Genomic DNA, 19,343 nt, shown 5'->3' on the forward strand with positions numbered 1-19,343 from the left:
GTTACTTTTATCATAATTGGATTTCATGCATAGAGGTATGCGTAAAAGATTATTATTTTAATGTAAAAGCGTTACTTTTATCACAATTGAATTTCATGCATAGAAGTATGCATAAGAGTTGATTATTTTATTATAAAAGTGTTACTTTTATCATATTTGGATTTCATGCATAGAGGTATGCATAAAAGTTGATTATTTTATTATAAAAGTGTTACTTTTATCATATTTGGATTTCATGCATAGAGGTATGCATGAAAGTTGATTATTTTATTATAAAAGTGTTACTTTTATCACAATTGAATTTCATGCATAGAAGTATGCATAAGAGTTGATTATTTTATTATAAAAGTGTAACTTTTATCATATTTGGATTTCATGCATAGAGGTATGCATAAAAGTTGATTATTTTATTATAAAAGTGTTACTTTTATCACAATTGAATTTCATGCATAGAAGTATGCATAAGAGTTGATTATTTTATTATAAAAGTGTTACTTTTATCATATTTAGATTTCATGCATAGAAGTATGCATAAAAGATAGTCTTTTTATACTAAAAGTGTGATTTTCATCATAAATGGATTTTATGCATAACTTAGATGCATAAGAGAAATTCTTTTATTCTAAAAGTGTAATTCCTACCAAATTGAATTTATGCATAGGAAGATACATAAAAGATTGATTCAAGAGTGTCATTCTCATCTAAATTGAATTTATGCATAGGAAGATGCATAAAAGATTGAATTTTAATTCAAAAGTGTCATTTTCATTTAAAATGAATTTATGCATAGGAAGATGCATAAAAGATTGATTTTTACTTCGAAAGTATTAATCTCCTTAAATGGAATTTATGCATAAATAAATGTGTAAAGAAATCTTATATCAAATATAAGAATTCTCTTGTATTTTATAAATAGATATGAGATGTGATAGGACGTGATAAGAGGTGTATAAGATGTGATAAGAGGTGATAAGATGCTTATGAAATAAGTTAGGAAGTGATAAGATGAATTAAGATGTGATAAGATGTGTATGGGATGAGGTAAGAAGTGTATGTGATAGGATAAGATGTATATGGGTTGTGATAGGGCGAGAATGGATGTCATGTAAAAGATTAGATGTGAAGGCATATGGGGTTATATGAATGGGAATGTGGAAATGGATGTATGTATGTGGATGTGTGGATGTGGAGATGGGAGTGTGGATGTATGAACGTGAAAATGGATGTATGCATGAAGATGTATATGCATGGATGTGAATGTGGATGTATAGATGTGAACGGGAATGTGGAATGTGGATGTGGATGTATGTGGATGTGGATGTAGATGTGGATGTATAGATGTGAATGTGGAATGTGGATGTGGATGTATGTATGTATGTGGATGTATAGATGTGAATGGGAATATGGATGTGGATGTATGTGAATGTGGATGTAGATGTGGATGTATAGATGTGAATGTGGAATGTAGATGTGGATGTATGTATGTATGTGGATGTAAATGTAGATGTATAGATGTGAAATGGAATGTGGATGTGGATGTATGTATGTATGTGGAGGTGGATGTATGAATGAGGACGTGATAGTGGATGTATGCATGTGGATGTGGATGTATGGATGTGGATATGGATGTGTATGTATGAATGTGGATATGGGATGTGGATGTATAAATGAGGATGTGAAAATGGAGGTAAGCATGTAGATGTGGATGTATGGATGTGAATGTGGATGTGGATGTGGATGTATGGATGTGGATATGGATGTGAATATATGATATGTAATGTGAAGGAATCTGAAGTGAAGAGATGGAAAATGATGTGATTGGATGAGTACACATATAAATGGAATGTGGAATAAGTAATGTGGATTAATGAGGGATAATGTGGAAAAATGAGAGTTAATATAGAAATTGTATTTGTAAACTGTTTGTAAATGCTGTTTGTAAATGGCTGTTTTATGTCAAGATTGCTGGGGAAGCATTTTGATCGTCTTGTGATTAAGGTCGTGGGACCTAACTGCTAAAGTTGCAACTGCTGGGACGGAGAGTCAATGGAGGACGTCTCGCATAGCAAGGTCGGTCGAGGTCTTGACTAGCCTCGGTTCGATTAAAATGGTAAGCTTCCGGTACGGTGGATGAGGGACCAAGGAAGCGGCCTATGAGTGAAGTGCAATTGGACAAATTCCTCTTACATGAAGTTGATGGACACTATTGCTAAGCTAATGAATGCCTGGTTGCTCACTTTGGACAAATATTGAAGAAATTAGAGCCATTTTACTACTGGTTTTTCCCAAAACAGAGAAAGGAGTTTTCAAAAATTGATATATACACATGACAGATGGTGTTGATACTCTACATTGAGGTTGTTTAGGTGTCAATACAAGCTTTCCATACTTGATTACACCACTACATTGTGATTTGGAGCTGTGGAAGCGCATCAAAATAGGGTATCTCGGACTGCGTGAGCCAGTTCATTTTGAATGCATACAGGTTGATTTTCTACATCCAATTTGAAGATTGTTGGCTACTTTGGAGTATCTGGAACATTCATTGGCATGTGGTTGAGCTGAGGAAGACTCATTTATAGATTTGAAGTGTGCAAAAGGTGTATGCATTGAGCAAACATGTCGGATAATCCAGTACAGATTGTTTGAAAAGCTGGATAGGAAGAACTTCCAGGCATAGTACAGGATAAAAAGTTTCTTGAAAGGAAAAGGTTTTTGGAATCTCATTACAGGTGCTGAGCCAGAGCCTGAGCTACCTCAACAACCTACACAGCAGCAGCTTATTGCTCATAAGCAATGGTCAAAGAGAGCATTCAAAGTGCTGCATTATCTGTCTATATGTATTTCTGATGCTATGCTCATACACATACAGGATGCTGAGAATCCCAAAGATGCATGGGATACTTTGGTCAAGATGTTTGATACAGATACAAGTGCTCTCGCAAGTCTTAGTTGTGATAGCAGATACATAATGTGAAAAGGAATAAAAGGAGCATACATGATTATGTGCAAGAAATCAAGAAGTTTGCAGATGCATTGGCCACAATAAATGCCCCCATGCCTGATGATGATTTGGTGGATATTACCTTGCGTGGTCTTGGCAAGGAATACAAATCTTTTGATACATCTATCTCAGTTCGGAGTACAGGTTTACCAGACTGAAAATGGCAGAAATCAGGCTTTCTATTCTCAGAGAGGTTTTAGAGGCAGGGGGAGATTTGCATCACGAGGACGTGGTGGTAATGGTCGTGGATGGCAGGACAGGTCACCAACAATAGAATTTTCAGCCTTCATATGGTGCTTGAGGTGGTCGTGGATATGCACCTCAGAGAGGCAGAGGTAACCCCCGTGGTAGAGGACGTTGGCAAGGCCAACAAAATTCTATGCAAGATGTGGAATGCCATTATTGTGGGAAATATGATCATATGGCGAGAGATTGTTTCCGCAAACAAAATGATTTGAGAGGAGGTAGAGCACAACATGGTGGTCATTATGGTGGAAATTATGCACAACATGGTGGAAACTATGCATCAAGCAATAATGATGACACTGCAAATCATTTGTTTGCCATGAAGCATGTTGTGGGATCTATGACGACAAATGCTGAGAATGATGACACATGGTATATGGACTCACGAGCATCAAACTATATGACATGTCATGGTGAATGGTTTGAGCATATGAAGCCTATGGATGTGAAAGGCTATGTGGAGACAAGTGATGATACCCAGCATGTCATTACACATGTTGGAAGTGTACCATTGGTTATGCACAATGGTCAAACAAAATCTATGTCAGATGTATTGTACGTGCCTTCTATCACAAAGAGCTTGGCCTCAGTTGGTCAAATGGTGGAACAGGGATTATAGGTTCGTTTCAACGAGCATGGATGCTTCGTTGAAGATTTCAAACATGGATGTAGAGTCATTGCTAAAGGTAAGAAAGAAGGCAGATTGTTTAAGTTGGATGCTGGAATTCCTGAGCTAAAATCAGCCATGTTCTCTAAAAGTAGGAATGTGGTACAGGACATTGATATGTGGCATAAGAGGATTGGACATGTCAATATACAGAGATTAAAGAACATGCAAACAAGAGGCATTGTCAGTGGATTGCCTAGATTCAAATATGATGGAAATATGCATGTTTGTGAAGCCTGTCAGTTTGGAAAGCAGGCAAGATTGAGGTTTCCTAGAGAAGGAAATATGAGTAGCAGGCCACTTGAGATAGTACACAATGATGTATGGGGTCCTGCACAAAACCCATCTATCAAAGGCAGTTTATACTATGTTACATTCATTGATGATTTCAGCAGGATGACATGGATATACTTTCTCAGAGAGAAGAGTGAAGTGTTGGAAAAGTTCATGGATTTCAAAGCTTTTGCAGAAAAGCAATATGGCTGTTGGATTAAATGTTTGAGGACAGATGGAGGTGGTGAATACACCTCAAAAGCTTTTGAGCATTTATTGAGGAAGCATGGAATAAGAAGACAGTTGACTTGCAGGTATACACCTCAGCAGAATGGTGTGGCTGAGAGAAAGAATAGAGTCATATGTGAAGTGGCTAGGGCAATGCTCAATGAAAAGAGCATGCCAGATTACTATTGGGCAGAAGCATGTGCTACTGCAATGTATATACTGAACAAAACACCTACAGCAGCCATTCATGGAAGCAAGCTAGAGATGTGACTTTACAGGTTATAGGCCAGACATTGGACACCTCAAAGTTTTTGGATGCATAGCTTATGTACATGTGCCTGATGAAAGACGAAGGAAGTTGGATCCTAAGGCAGAAAAATGTGTATTTGTTGGATATGCACAGGATCGAAAGGCATACAAATGTTACAACCCACAAACTAGACAAGTGGTCATCTCACAAGATGTGGTGTTTGATGAGCTTGCTAGTTGGTACAAGGCAAAAGATGAGGGTGTCATTGAGTCACTTGAGGCTGATGTGCCTGTGAACTTGCCACAAGCAAGTTCCCGTCCTTGAAGCAATGAGGCCAAGCTCATTATAGGATGCTCTCATACGAGCAAAGCTCCTTGTGAAAGAATTGAGGACTAACAAACCTAAGCCTCAAAAGAGATCTTACCCCCCTGAGGCAAATCCTAAAGATCAACCCTACAAGAAACCCAATCAAAATTTCCCCTACTACAACAGAGGGCGACAAAGCAACTCTTTTGTCCCCCGCTCGTATGCTGCTTCTTCCAAAAAAGGCCCTCTGTGTTTTGAGTGCAATGAGCCGGGACACTTTAGGGCCAACTATCCCAAGATGGCAACATCATTTCCCCAAGGTGAAAGAGGAAATCAAGGCCATGGAACCCCTATCCACCAAGGTGCAAGAGGTGATGGGCGTGGCAGAGGCCACAGAGGAGCAATTGCTAGGACCGCTTGTATTATAAGTGAAGAACTGAACTTGGAAATGGCTGAAGAAGAGCGCACCGAGGAGCAGTTGCTAGGACCGCCTATATTATAAGTGAAGAACCGACCTTGGAAATGGCTGAAGAAGAGCGTGCCACCATCCATGTAGCAGTAGAACACCAAGGTCCGAATAAACAATTTGGTGTAATTCAAACCCTAGCCACTCATCACGGTAAGCCATTTCATCTTTTGATTGATTGTGACAGTACCCACTCATTTCTTTCTCCTAGGTGTTTGCAAAGATTAAACTTGGGTCAAAAAATAGCTAAAAGAATGACTATAGAGTTAGCCAATGGGAAAGAAGTAGTATCTTGCCACTCTATAGGAAACCTTGATTTTGAGCCAAACTCATGGCCACTTTAGAGTCTTACCGTTAGGAATTCATGATGGAATCCTTGGGATGGATTGGTTAATTGCAAACAAAGCTAACATTCATTGTAACCAGGGGAGTATCACTTTTGAAAATGAGCATGACCAAGTAATATCCGTTCAGGGGATAACAGGAAAACCTAAATCTAGGGTAGTCAAAGCAAAACATCTTCTCAAGGGAACACATAAGTGTCAGCAAGTTTTCTTAGTCAAGCTCAACAAAACCATTGAACCTAGTAAGGAGACAGAACCCTCTTGGCTCCAAGAATTCTCTGACATCTTCCCTGACGAGCTTATAGGGCTATCGCCTCCTTGAGAAGTCGATCATGAAATCGAGGTGATTTCTGGGGCTCAACCCATCTCAAAAATGCCCTATAAAATGTCCCTTCTTGAAGCCATTGAGCTTAAAGAGCAACTTTTCCAACGCGTTGAGCAAGGATTGGTACGCCCTAGTAGCTCTCCTTGGGGGGCACCTGTTCTTTTCCAAAAAAAGAAGTACGGTAATCTCTGCCTCTACATAGATTATCGAGGACTAAATCAAGTCACTCTCAAGAATAAGTATCCTATCCCTCGCATCGACAAAATTCTTGACAAGCTTCATGGGGCCAAAGTCTTCTCAAAAATAGATTTGAGGTCTAGTTACTATCAGATCAAAGTCAAAGAAGCAGATATACCAAAGACAACGTTCAATACCCGTTATGGCCACTATGAGTTTACTGTAATGTCATTCGAGTTAACCAATGCTCCTTCAACTTTCAATCGCCTAATGCAAGATATATTCCGTCCTTACTTGGATGAATTTGTGCTTGTTTTTGTTGATGACATCTTAATCTACTCCAAATCAATGGAAGAGCATGAGGAGCATGTGCATAGAGTTCTGCAATTGTTGCGCAGACACAAACTCTATGCCAAGAAGAGAATATGTACCTTCTTTACTCATCAAATTGAGTATCTTGAATTCATCGTCTCCAAAGATGGCGTTTCAGTAGACCCTGCCAAGGTCAAAGATATTCTGGAGTGGCCACCCCCTAAATCAGTTCGTGAAGTTCGTGGGTTTTTGGGAATCACGGGATGGTATAGGATTTTTATCAAAGATTATGCCTTGATAGCTACCTCTTTAACGGATCTTCTTAAGAAGGATTGCAAAATAGTGTGGCTGCCAATCTATCAAAACAGTTTTGATCAGCTCAAGGTCATTATTACTTCTGTCCCAGTCCTCAAACTTTGTGATTTCACCAAGGCATTTGAAGTGGTTACTGATGCCAGTAGTCTAGCACTTGGTGGTGTCTTAGGCCAAGAAGGAAGACCAGTTGCTTATACTTCCTGCAAGCTAAAGCAATATGAAGCAAATTATGCCACCCATGATTTGGAGCTCTTAGCAGTTGTTCATTGCCTCAAATTATGGAGACATTATCTCTTGGGGGGCCACAAAAGTTTGAAGTGGATCTTCACCCCGCCTAACCTCAACATGCGACAAAGGAGATGGATTGAAATTCTATAAGAATATGACTTCGACATCAAATTTCGCCTGGGAAAGATAATGTGGTAGCAGATGCACTTAGCAGATGCAATTTCAATGCCAAATAATCCCATACTAGTCAAGGTGGAAGAAGTCTCATCTCATGATCTAGATTATCAGAGGATGATGAAGTTAGTAGAAGAAGGGGGAAATTCAGAGAAAGAGAAGAATCTAATCAAGGGATACTCCACGCATGAAGGAAGCCTCTACTTCAATCATCACAGGCTATGTATCCCTAAGGATCCTGCTTTAAAGAAACTAATCCTCCATGAAGCTCATGATAGTCCTACTACGGGACACCCAGGCTATATAAAAACATTAAATGCCGTAAGAAGGAGCTTTCATTGGGTAGGCTTGAAAAATGATGTCCTTCGGTACTTGAAGCAATGTCTCTCATGCCAAAGGATCAAAGCTGAAAGTGTCAAGATGCCTGGGAAACTTCAACCCTTGGATATTTCCCAAATGAAGTGGGAGTGCATTAGTATGGATTTTGTCACAAGTCTCCCCACCGTTCAAGGAGGATATGACTCCATTCTAGCAGTAGTGGACTTACTTACCAAAGTAGCTCACCTTATACTAGCAAAGAAGACCTTTAAAGCTTCTGATGTTGCTCGAATATTCATCAAGGAAGTCCTCAAACTTCATGGTCTCCCAAAAAGGACAATAAAAGTGATCGAGATTTTGACTTCACTTCAAAGTTCTGGCAGTCTAAGTTTCAAGCCCTCGGAACTCAACTTTACTTTAGCACAGCTTATCATCTAGAGATCGATGGCCAGACTAAGAGAGTCAATCAAGTAATTGAAGACATTCTCAGAGCATATTGTGGACGGGAACCAAGAAGGTGGATTCAATACCTTCCTCTGCCTAAAATGCATCTTATCATCAGAGCATAAGAATGTCACCATTCAAAGCACTCTATGGGCAAGAATGCTTGTCTCCTCTGAATTTCTCTGATCCAACCATAAGAGTTGAGGCATCTAGGAAAATGCTCGAAGAGATGGAGGAACAAACCAAGGTAATCTAAAAGGATATTAAAGCTGCCCAAGATTGACAAAAGCATTATGCTAACACCAAGAGGTTTGAAAGGATCTTCAAGGAAGGAGACCCAAAAGAGCGAGACCAAACAAAGTTTCCTTATCACTTGGGAAATATAAGAAGCTCAGCCCTAGGTATTGTGGTCCCTATACACGTATCAAGTGTCTAGGTAAAAGTGCCTATAAACTCCAACTCCCAGCCCATATCAAACTCCACAATGTAAAAGTGCCTATAAACTCCAACTCCCAGCCCATATCAAACTCCAACTCCCAGCCCATATCAACTCCCAGCCCATATCAAAGTTCACAATGTATTTCATGTAAGTTTGTTAAAACCTTATGTACCTAGTCTCGATCATATTCTTGATGATGAACAAGTTGTAATCCCTACTCAAGGAGTCCTTAAATTACAGCCTAGTAGCATCATAGACTCTAGGGAAAGGCAACTCCGAAATAGAACTCTTGTAGAATATCTAGTACAGTGGAAAGATTACCCCCTAAAGAGGATGCAACTTGGGAAGATGAAGCTACACTCTTAAAGGATTATCCCCAATTCATGATGAGATGAGGACATCTCAATTTCTTTAAGGGGGAAGGATGTAACATACCCATCTTCGCTGATAAAGAAATGTCCATCATGTAATAGATAAATTTATGAGTTTTTATGGTATAAAAATCATTAATTTTACTATTTGAGTCATTTCTACTTACAATCTTCTAATTCTGAGCCCAAATTTGGAATTTGCGCGCGATTTTATCCTAATATAGGATTGTATTGCATCCAAAACGGACATCGGATCAAGCTTATACGTAAATTTCAGTCGTTTTTAGTTAAAAAGTGATGACCTTTAAACCTTAATAAATGCACGACCGGGCATCCGATGGATGAACGGTCTGCACCCCAATGACCAAAAAAACCTCTCGGAGAAAAAAAAATCACCCCCCAGGGCGGTCCGGCAAGTAAATCGAGGTCGGCGCCCCAAATTTGGAGACCTCACCCCAAAATTTAGACCGTACACACTTACCAGGGTGCTCGTACGATGGCCGTACAAGAACCAAAGGACGGCCGCCCATTGTGTGGTCCACACGCACCACTACGTGGACACCCATGCTGTCCCAGACCCAGATAAGGTACATGCGTACCACTCCTTTCCCTGTTAACCAACACCGTACCTTTTCCACAAAGCCATGCAGGCCAATGATCTACAACGTTTACTGGTACATCGTCCTTTCGTCCTTGCTTTACGCAGTGCCCGTACCCATATCCCACAGTTATATAAACCCTCGGGGTGCTCCATGGTGGGCAACACGCAGTTCTGCATAGTGTATGCTCTATTGTGCCATTGTCTGTACAGCCATCTGTCCCTATGTAGTATACTTGCTGTAGTACAATCTCCCCTCTCACAACCCCTCATTTGTCACTTTTCATATAAGGTAATTTTCCTCTATCCCCCTCTTGCTAGGAGGCAGTGTCCTTAACTCTTCTCCCCCCCCCCCCCCCCCCCGCGGTGTGAAGAGACTTACAGTAGCCCTCAGCCCTTCTCCCCTCTAGCAAAAAGTTTTTGTGTTAAGGACATCTCAAGATTCCCCCCCCCATTTGTGTGGACTTCAGTAAGAGGTTTTAGCCTTAAGAGAGGGTTCATGCACTGTGGTCTTTTGCTCATATGGCGAGCAAGCAAACGATCTCAGAATTGAGATCTGACTGAAGCATTTTGATCGCGACAGCGAGCCCTACAAGACGACATCCAAGATGGTCCCTTCCCAAAAACGTCAGAATATTGCCTCGAGAGGAGCACGTAACAACGAGATTAGAGAAGATGCTCCCGATGCGGCCCCAACCCTCCCTTTCAAGGAAATAGTGGCCACGTTAGCTTGGTTATCTTTTAAAAAAGAGTTTTTTTAATATTAGTGTTAATAAATGTGTATCTTTTCCTTTTAAAATAATGACATAAAATTGTATGAAGTTACAAATTGAGTGATGTTGTATTCAATGAATTGCATTGAAATTGTTATCTTTAAAAGGTGCAAGCTTTCCTGGCTTCGACGCTAACTCCGTTCCGTGCTTGTGTAGCTAAGCGGCATCGTTTAGCAAAGCCCAGGAATGGCCCAAGGAATCCCTCATACCATTGGGAGAACAAGGGTCGCCGATTAAGGCGAGAGATTATGATGTTGTCTAGTTCTGAGGGCCCACGCTAGTGCGGTGAATAAGCCTACCCTAGTGTGCAGACATCCCTCTGAGGGGCAGGAGGATCGAGCGATGGAGGCTACGAGGGCGACAGGCCGGCTTGAGTCCTTGCGAGTGGCCGACGATGAGGTGTATGGTCCCGTAGGGTTTTGCCTAGCATGTAGAGCTGGAAGGCCGAATTCTAATCATCGGCAGTATAAAGGAAAAGAATAAGAGAGCCGGTTTGGATTGTATGAAAGTGATTCATGTATTAACTTTTTTATAAATCTTATCTTTGGCATTATTGTACTGTAGAAAAAGTCTGTTTTAACAAACTTGTGAAAAGGGCCTTAATTAAGGAATATGTTTATTTATGTCAAACAGTGTGATAGGACTAATTAGAAAACAAATTGATGCATTTAGGGTGGAAAATGGAAGGATGGAATGCCCCGACGGCACCATCCTACGGACGGGTGGACCCGATTAGTTGGGTAGCTTTCCAATAGATTAAGTGTAAGCCCTACGCTAGATAAATAGATTCTTGGGCAACTCTATTCTAGAAGACTAGGCCAGCGGCTGTGCCTTGCATGGATGGGGAAAAAAAGCATTGCCTCTAGAAATCAAGTCTAGCAGTTGCCCAATTTATGATCAATTACCTTATGGGTGATTTGATTTTTAGAAGATCACACTCCCCTTGCGGGACATGACTACGTCTTACCTATGAATCGTATCCTTGAATCTCTACATGCTCAAGGTGTCGATAAATAGGAAATTTTCTCCAAGTTAAGACTTAGTGGACTATCTTAAGTGTTTTCCCTATTTTAGAAGGGGGGAACCTTACAATTGGTATCAAAGCCAAGTTAGCTCCTAGGAATTGCCATTTAAGGACTGTATTGCAATGAATGTTTTACCTAACATAATGCTAATTAATAAAAACATCCTACAAAAAAAACAAGTTGAATTGATGTTTGAACGATTGTAGGAAGAGGAAGATGCCTACTCGAAGTTTCTAGTTTTCCAATGCATCTTCGAGACTGCTAGTCACTCCTCAAATTTCGAGTTCCGTGACACCATGATATAGATATACTAGAGGAGATGTCCCTCCCTCATTTCTCTCGTATTGAAAGAGGATGGGGTAGAGATTTCTGGAGTCATGGGCCGAGATATTTCTTCATCCGAGCAAATCGAATTGGGAACCTTACCACACTGACCTAAAGCACATTCGTTGGATTGAAAAATTGAGCATTCCTCAGGATCGCTGGGTGTATGACCAAGTGATGCAAGTCTTACCTACTCACAGAGTAGCTGTGTTGGGACCTACCCCAATCCAGAGTCTACCACCCTTACCGTCAATTTTTAGAGTCTTAGAAACTATAGCGGAACCTCCATATTTCACCTATGTGGACCGCTCTACCCTTATGTCATAGTCAAGCTTAGGAATTTCCCTTGATGGCAAATGAGACTAACTATATTAGTCTCAGATCTTTGTAATAAAACTCATCCTTGTAAATATTTGGAAATAAAATGATTTCAATGTTTTACCCACCAAAATAAACGTTGTACAAGTATGAATCTTGTAATCTTAAAATTGTTCTTACAATGATAGTGGCCAGGATGATCACCCTCTACTTCCCAATGCGCTTTACACTGATATCGAGGAGAAGAAGCTCTTGCTCAAGCAAATGCAACCTCCCTCATTTAAAGGAGAAGGTTCAAAGATTGAGGAGGATGTTGAAGTCTGGATTGAAGCGATGGACAATTATTTCTCTGCCGCCGGTACTGGAGTAGCAAATCAGTCTATGCTTGTACGGTTTTGCCTCATCGGAGATGCTAAACTCTGGTGGAAACAGTGGTGCCATGACAAGGGAGTCACCGAGCATTTTCAAACATGGGAAGACATCAAGCAAGCCGTGAAGGAATGATATCTTCCCCCTTTCCATCAATCCATAAAGATGAATGAGTTTTCTTGTCTTAGGCAGTCCAGCTTAACTCTTGAGGACTACTATTCCAAATTTAGCACTCTTCGGAAGTATGCCCCAGCTATGACTACTTCCCAGCAAGTGGATTGTATCTGCCAAGGGTTAAATGAACCCTTAGATTCCCGCCTTGAAGCAATGAGGCCAAGCTCATTACAAGATGCTCTCATACGAGCAAAGCCCCTTGTGTGTGAAAGAATTGAGGACTGACAAACCTAAGCCTCAAAAGAGATCTTACCCCCTTGAGGCAAATCCTAAAGATCAACCCTACAAGAAACCCCAACAGAATTTCCCCTACTACAACAGAGGGCGATAAAGCAACTCTTTTGTCGCCCGCTCGTATGCTGCTTCTTCCAGAGAAGGCCCTCTGTGTTTTGAGTGCAATGAGCCGGGACACTTTAGGGCCAATTGTCCCAAGATGGCAACATCGTTTCTGTAAGATTCCTCCCCAGCCTCTCAAAATGTCCAGCATATTTCCCTGTAATCAATTTCCTTTTTTGAAATATAAGAGATCTTGTCTCTGCCTGTTGTGGCATAGAGAGAGAAAATATTCTAGAGAGAGAATATTCAGATTATGAATAATCATCTTATTAAAATAAGTTCCCTTGAAACAGAAATTCAAAAAGAACTTTCCAATGTACAATTAGAATTAATTGAAAATGGATATCAAGGACCTTAGCCTAAGGGTCTAGATTTTCAGAAATTTTTGGATTATGGTCCAATTAAGGCTCCTATGGGCCAATAGCATCAATCCATGTGTAGGGAGGAGATAAATCCTATTTGCAAAAGAAGATACCCAAAAATGAGTAAATGCTCACATAAGATGAAGAGTTGAATATGTACAAGATTTATTAGTAAAAAAACTATGAGTAATATCAAAAAATGAGATAAATTGAGTATCCAAAAAAATGAGAAATGCTCACATAAGATGAAGAGTTGAATATGTACAAGGTTTATTAGTAAAAAACTATGAGTAATATCAAAAAAATGAGATAAATTGAGTATCCAAAAATGAGTAAATGCTCACATAAGATGAAGAGTTGAAAATGTACAAGGTTTATTAGTAAAAGACTATGAGTAATATTAAAAATATGAGATATTTTGGGTATAATAATTCCATTTTGACACATATGTAAGGAAAGGGAGTCCATTAAAGGAGGTGCATATTTCACATGCTTGAATGAGTTTTAAACTCAAAAATAATGTGATATTTTTATCTCTCCTCTCTCTTGAACCAAACCAAATCAAAAGGGAACCAAACCAAATAAAAAAGAAACCAAACTGATGCGTGAGTAGGGTGGAAAGTGGGAGGATGGAATGCCCCGACGGCACCATCCTCCTACGGACGGGTGGACCCGATTAGTCGGGTAGCTTTCCAATAGATTAAGTGAAAGCCCTATGCTAGATAAATAGGTTCTTGGGCAACTCTATTCTAGAAGACTAGGCGAGCAGCTGTGCCTTGCATGGATGAGGAAAAAAAGTGTTGCCTCTAGAAATGAAGTCTAGTAGTTGCCCAATTTATGATCAATTACCCTATGGGTGATTTGATTTTTAGAAGATCACACTCCCCCTACGGGATAGGACTAGGTCTTACCTATGAATCGTATCCTTGAGTCTCTACATGCTCAAGGTGTCAATAAATAGGAAATTTTCTCCAAGTTAAGACTTAGTGGACTATCTTAAGTGTTTCCCCTATTTTGGAAGGGGGGAACCTTACAATTGGTATCAAAGCCAAGTTAGCTCCTAGGAATTGCCATTTAAGGACTGTTTTGCAATGAATGTTTTACCTAACATAATGCTAATTAATAAAAACATCCTACAAAAAAAAAAACAAGTTGAATTAATGTTTGAATGATTGTAGGAAGAGGAAGATGCCTACTCAAAGTTTCTAGTTTTCCAATGCATCTTCGAGACTGCTAGTCACTCCTCAAATTTTGAGTTCCGTGACACCATGGTACAGATATACCAGAGAAGATGTCCCTCCCTCATTTCTCTCGTATTAAAAGAGGATGGGGTAGAGATTTTTGGAGTCGTGGGCCGAGATATTTCATCCGAGCAGATCGAATTGGGAACCTTACCCACCGACCTAAAGCGGATTCGTTGGATTGAAAAGTTGAAGAGACGATCTGTTTATTTTGGTTCGTCGGTACCCCCAGGGCCGACACCTCTGTGACTAGAGATGGGATTCGCATTCCTCAGGATCGTTGGGTGTATGACCAAGTTATGCAAGTCTTCCCTGGTGGCAGAGTAGTTGTGTTGGGACCTACCCCAATCCAGCCCAATCCAGAGTCTACCACCCTTACCATCAATTTTTAGAGTCTTAGAAACTATAGCGGAACCTCCATATTTCACCTATGTGGACCGCTCTACCCTTATGTCATAGTCAAGCTTAGGAATTTCCCTTGATGGCAAATGAGACTAAATATATTAGTCTCAGATCTTTGTAATAAAACTCATCCTTGTAAATTTTGGAAATAAAATGATTTTAATGTTTTACTCGCCAAAATAAGCGTTGTGCAAGTATGAATCTTGTAACCTTAAAATTGTTTTTACAATGATGGCCAGGACGATCACCCTCTACTTCCAATACGCTTTACACTGATATCCAGGAGAAGAAGCTCGTGCTCAAGAAAATGCAACCTCCCTCCTTTAAAGGAGAAGGTTTAAAGATCGAGGAGGATGTTGAAGTTTGGATTGAAGTGATGGACGATTATTTCTCTGTCGCCAGGTTTGGAGTAGCAAATCAGTCTATCTTGCACGGTTTCGCCTCATCGGAGATGCTAAACTCTGGTGGAAACAATGGTGCCATGACAAGGGAGTCACCGAGCATTCTCAAACATGGGAAGACATCAAGCAGGCCGTGAAGGAAAGATATCTTCCCCCTTCCCATGAATCCATAAAGATGAATGAGTTTTTTTGTCTTAGGCAGTGCAGCTTAACTCTTGAGGAATACTATTCCAAATTTATCACTCTTCGAAAGTATGCCTCAGCTATGACTACTTCCCAGCAAGTGGCTTGTATCTGCCAAGGGTTAAATGAATCCTTAGATTCCCACCTTGAAGCAATGAGGCCAAGCTCATTACAGGATGCTCTCATACGAGCAAAGCCTCTTGTGAAAGAATTGAGGACTGACAAACCTAAGCCTCAAAAGAGATCTTACCACCCTAAGGCAAATCCATAAGATCAACTCTACAAGAAACCCTAATAGAATTTCCCCTACTACAACAGAGGGCGACAAAGCAACTCTTTTGTCCCCTGCTCGTATGCTGCTTCTTCCAGAGAAGGCCCTCTATGTTTTGAGTGCAATGAGCCAGGACACTTTAGGGCCAACTGTCCCAAGATGGCAACATCATTTCCCCAAGGTGGCAGAGGAAATCAAGGCCATGGAACCCCTATCCACCAAGGTGCAAGAGGCGATGGGTGTGGTAGAGGCCGCGGAGGAGCAATTGCTAGGACCGCCTATATTATAAGTGAAGAATCGACCTTGGAAATGGCTGAAGAAGAGCGCACGGAGGAGCAGTTGTTAGGACCGCCTGTATTATAAGTGAAGAACCAACCTTGGAAATGGCTGAAGAAAAGCGCGCCACCGTCCATGTAGCAGTAGAACACCAAGGTTCGAATAAACAATTTGGTGTAATCCAAACCCCAGCCACTCATCACGGTAAGCCATTTTAGCTTTTGATTGATTGTGGCGGTACCCACTCATTTCTTTCTCCTAGGTGTTTGCAAAGATTAAACTTGGGTCAAAAAACAACTAGAAGAATGACTGTAGAGTTAGCCAGTGGGAAAGAAGTAGTATCTTGCCACTCTATAGGAAACCTTAATTTTGAGCCGAGCTCATGGCCACTTTAGAGTCTTACCATTAGGAATTCATGATGGAATCCTTGGGATGGATTGGTTAATTGCAAACAAAGCTAACATTCATTGTAACCAGGGGAGTATCACTTTTGAAAATGAGCATGGCCAAGTAATATCTGTTCAGGGGAGAACACAAAAACCTAAATCTAGGGTAGTCAAGGCAAAACATCTTAGGGAATACATAAGGGTCAGTAAGTTTTCTTAGTCAAGCTCAACAAAACCAGTGAACCTAGTAAGGAGCCAGAACCCTCTTGGCTCCAAGAATTCTCTGACATCTTCCCTGAGTGACGAGCTTACAGGGCTACTGCCTCCTTGAGAAATCGATCATGAAATCGAGGTGATTTCTGGGGCTCAACCCGTCTCAAAAATGCCCTATAAAATGTCCCTTTCCTGAAGCCATTGAGCTTAAAGATCAACTTTTCCAACTCATTGAGCAAGGATTCGTACGCCCCAATAGCTCTGCTTGGGGGGCACCTGTTCTTTTCCAAAAGAAAGAAGTACGCAACTCTCTGCCTTTGGATAGATTATCGCGAGGACTAAATCAAGTCACTCTCAAGAATAAGTATCCTATCCCTCGCATCGACAAACTTCTTGACAGGCTTCATGGGGCCAAAGTCTTCTCAAAAATAGATTTGAGGTCTCGTTACTATCAGATCAAAGTCAAGGAAGCAAATATACCAAAGACAGCCTTCAATACCCGTTATGGCTACTATGAGTTTACTATAATGTCATTCGAGTTAACCAATGCTCTTGCAACCTTCAACCACCTAATGCAAGATATATTCCGTGGATGAATTTGTGCTTGTTTTTTTTATGACATCTTAATCTAGTCCAAATCAATGGAAGAGCATGAGGAACATGTGCATAGAGTTCTGCAATTGTTGCACAAACACAAACTCTATGCCAAGAAGAGAAAATGTACCTTCTTTACTCATCAAATTGAGTATCTTGGATTCATCGTCTCCAAAGATGGCGTTTCAGTAGACCCTGCCTTGCCCAAGGTCAAAGATATTCTGGAGTGGCCACACCCCTAAATCAGTTCGTGAAGTTTGTGGGTTTTTGGGAATCACGGGATGGTATAGGATTTTTATCAAAGATTATGCCTTGGTTGCTATGCCTTTGACGGATCTTCTTAAGAAGGATTGCAAAATAGTATGGCTGCCAATCCATCAAAATAGTTTTGATTAGCTCAAGGTCATTATTACTTCTGCCCCAGTCCTCAAACTTCTTGCAAGCTGAAGCAATATGAAGCAAATTATGCCACCCATAAATTGGAGCTCTTAGCAGTTGTTCATTGCCTCAAATTATGGAGACATTATCACTTGGGGGGCCAATTTCAGCTTGTAACTGACCACAAAAGTCTGAAGTGGATCTTCACCCAGCCTAACCTCAACATGCGGCAAAGGAGATGGATTGAAATTCTACAAGAATATGACTTCGACATCAAATTCCGCCTGGGAAAGATAATGTGGTAGCAGATGCACTTAGCCGCAAATCTTTCTTAAGTGCAATTTCAATGCCAAATAATCCCATACTGGTCAAGGTGGAAGAAGTCACATCTCATGATCCAGATTATCAGAGGATGATGAAGTTAGTAGAAGAAGGGAGAAATTCAAAGAAAGAGAAGAATCTAATCAAGGGATACTCCACTCATGAAGGAAGCCTCTACTTCAATCACAGGCTATGTATCCCACTTTAAAGAAACTAATCCTCCATGAAGCTCATGATAGTCCTACTCCAGGACACCCAGGCTATGCAAAAACATTAAATGCCCTAAGAAGGAGCTTTCATTGGGCAGGCTTTAAAAATGATGTCCTTCGGTACTTGAAGCAATGTCTCTCATGCCAAAGGATCAAAGCTGAAAGTGTCAAGATGCCTGGGAAACTTCAACCCTTGGATATTCTCCAAATGAAGTGGGAGTGCATTAGTATGGATTTTGTCGTAAGTCTCCGCACCTTTCAAGGAGGATATGACTCCATTCTAGTAGTAGTGGACTTACTTACAAAAGTAGCTCACCTTATACCAGCAAAGAAGACCTTTAAAGCTTCTGATGTTGCTCGAATATTCATCAAGGAAGTCCTCAAACTTCATGGTCTCCCAAAAAGGACAATAAGTGATCGGGATTTTGACTTCACTTCAAAGTTCTGGCAGCCTAAGTTTCAAGCCCTGGGAACTCAACTTTGCTTTAGCACAGCTTATCATCGAGAGACCGATGGCCAGACTGAGAGAGTCAATCAAGTAATTGAAGACATTCTCGGAGCATATTGTGGACGGGAACCAAGAAGGTGGATTCAATACCTTTCTCTAGTAGAATTTGCCTACAATGCATCTTATCATCAGAGCATAGGAATGTCACCATTCAAAGCATTATATGGGCAAGAATGCTTGTCTCCTCTAAATTTCTCTGATCCGACCGTAAGAGTTGAGGCATCTAGGAAAATGCTCGAAGAGATGGAGGAACAAACCAAGGCAATCCAAAAGGATATTAAAGCTGCCCAAGATCGACAAAAAGCATTATGCTAACACCAAGAGGTCTGAAAGGATCTTCAAGGAAAGAGACAAAGTTCTTCTACGAGCGCGACTCAAACGAAGTTCTCTATCACTTGGGAAATATAAGAAGCTCAGCCATAGGTATTGTGGTCCCTATACAGGTATCTAGTGTCTAGGTAAAAGTGCCTATAAACTCCAACTCCCAGCCCATATCAAAGTCCACAATGTATTTCATGTAAGTTTGTTAAAACCTTATGTACCCAGTCTCGATCATATTCTTGATGATGAACAAGTTGTAATCCCTACTCAAGGAGTCCTTGAATTACAGCCCAGTAGCATCATAGACTCTAGGGAAAGGCAACTCCGAAATAGAACTCTTGTAGAACATCTAGTACAGTGGAAAGATTACTCTGAAGAGGATGCAACTCGGGAAGATGAAGCTACACTCTTAAAGGATTATCCCCAATTCATGATGAGATGAGGACATCTCGATTTCTTTAAGGGGGGAAGGA

This window comes from Cibotium barometz, chromosome 15, assembly GCF_041138505.1.
Source record: "Cibotium barometz isolate CiBa-2024 chromosome 15, ASM4113850v1, whole genome shotgun sequence".
Lineage (NCBI taxonomy): Eukaryota > Viridiplantae > Streptophyta > Polypodiopsida > Cyatheales > Cibotiaceae > Cibotium > Cibotium barometz.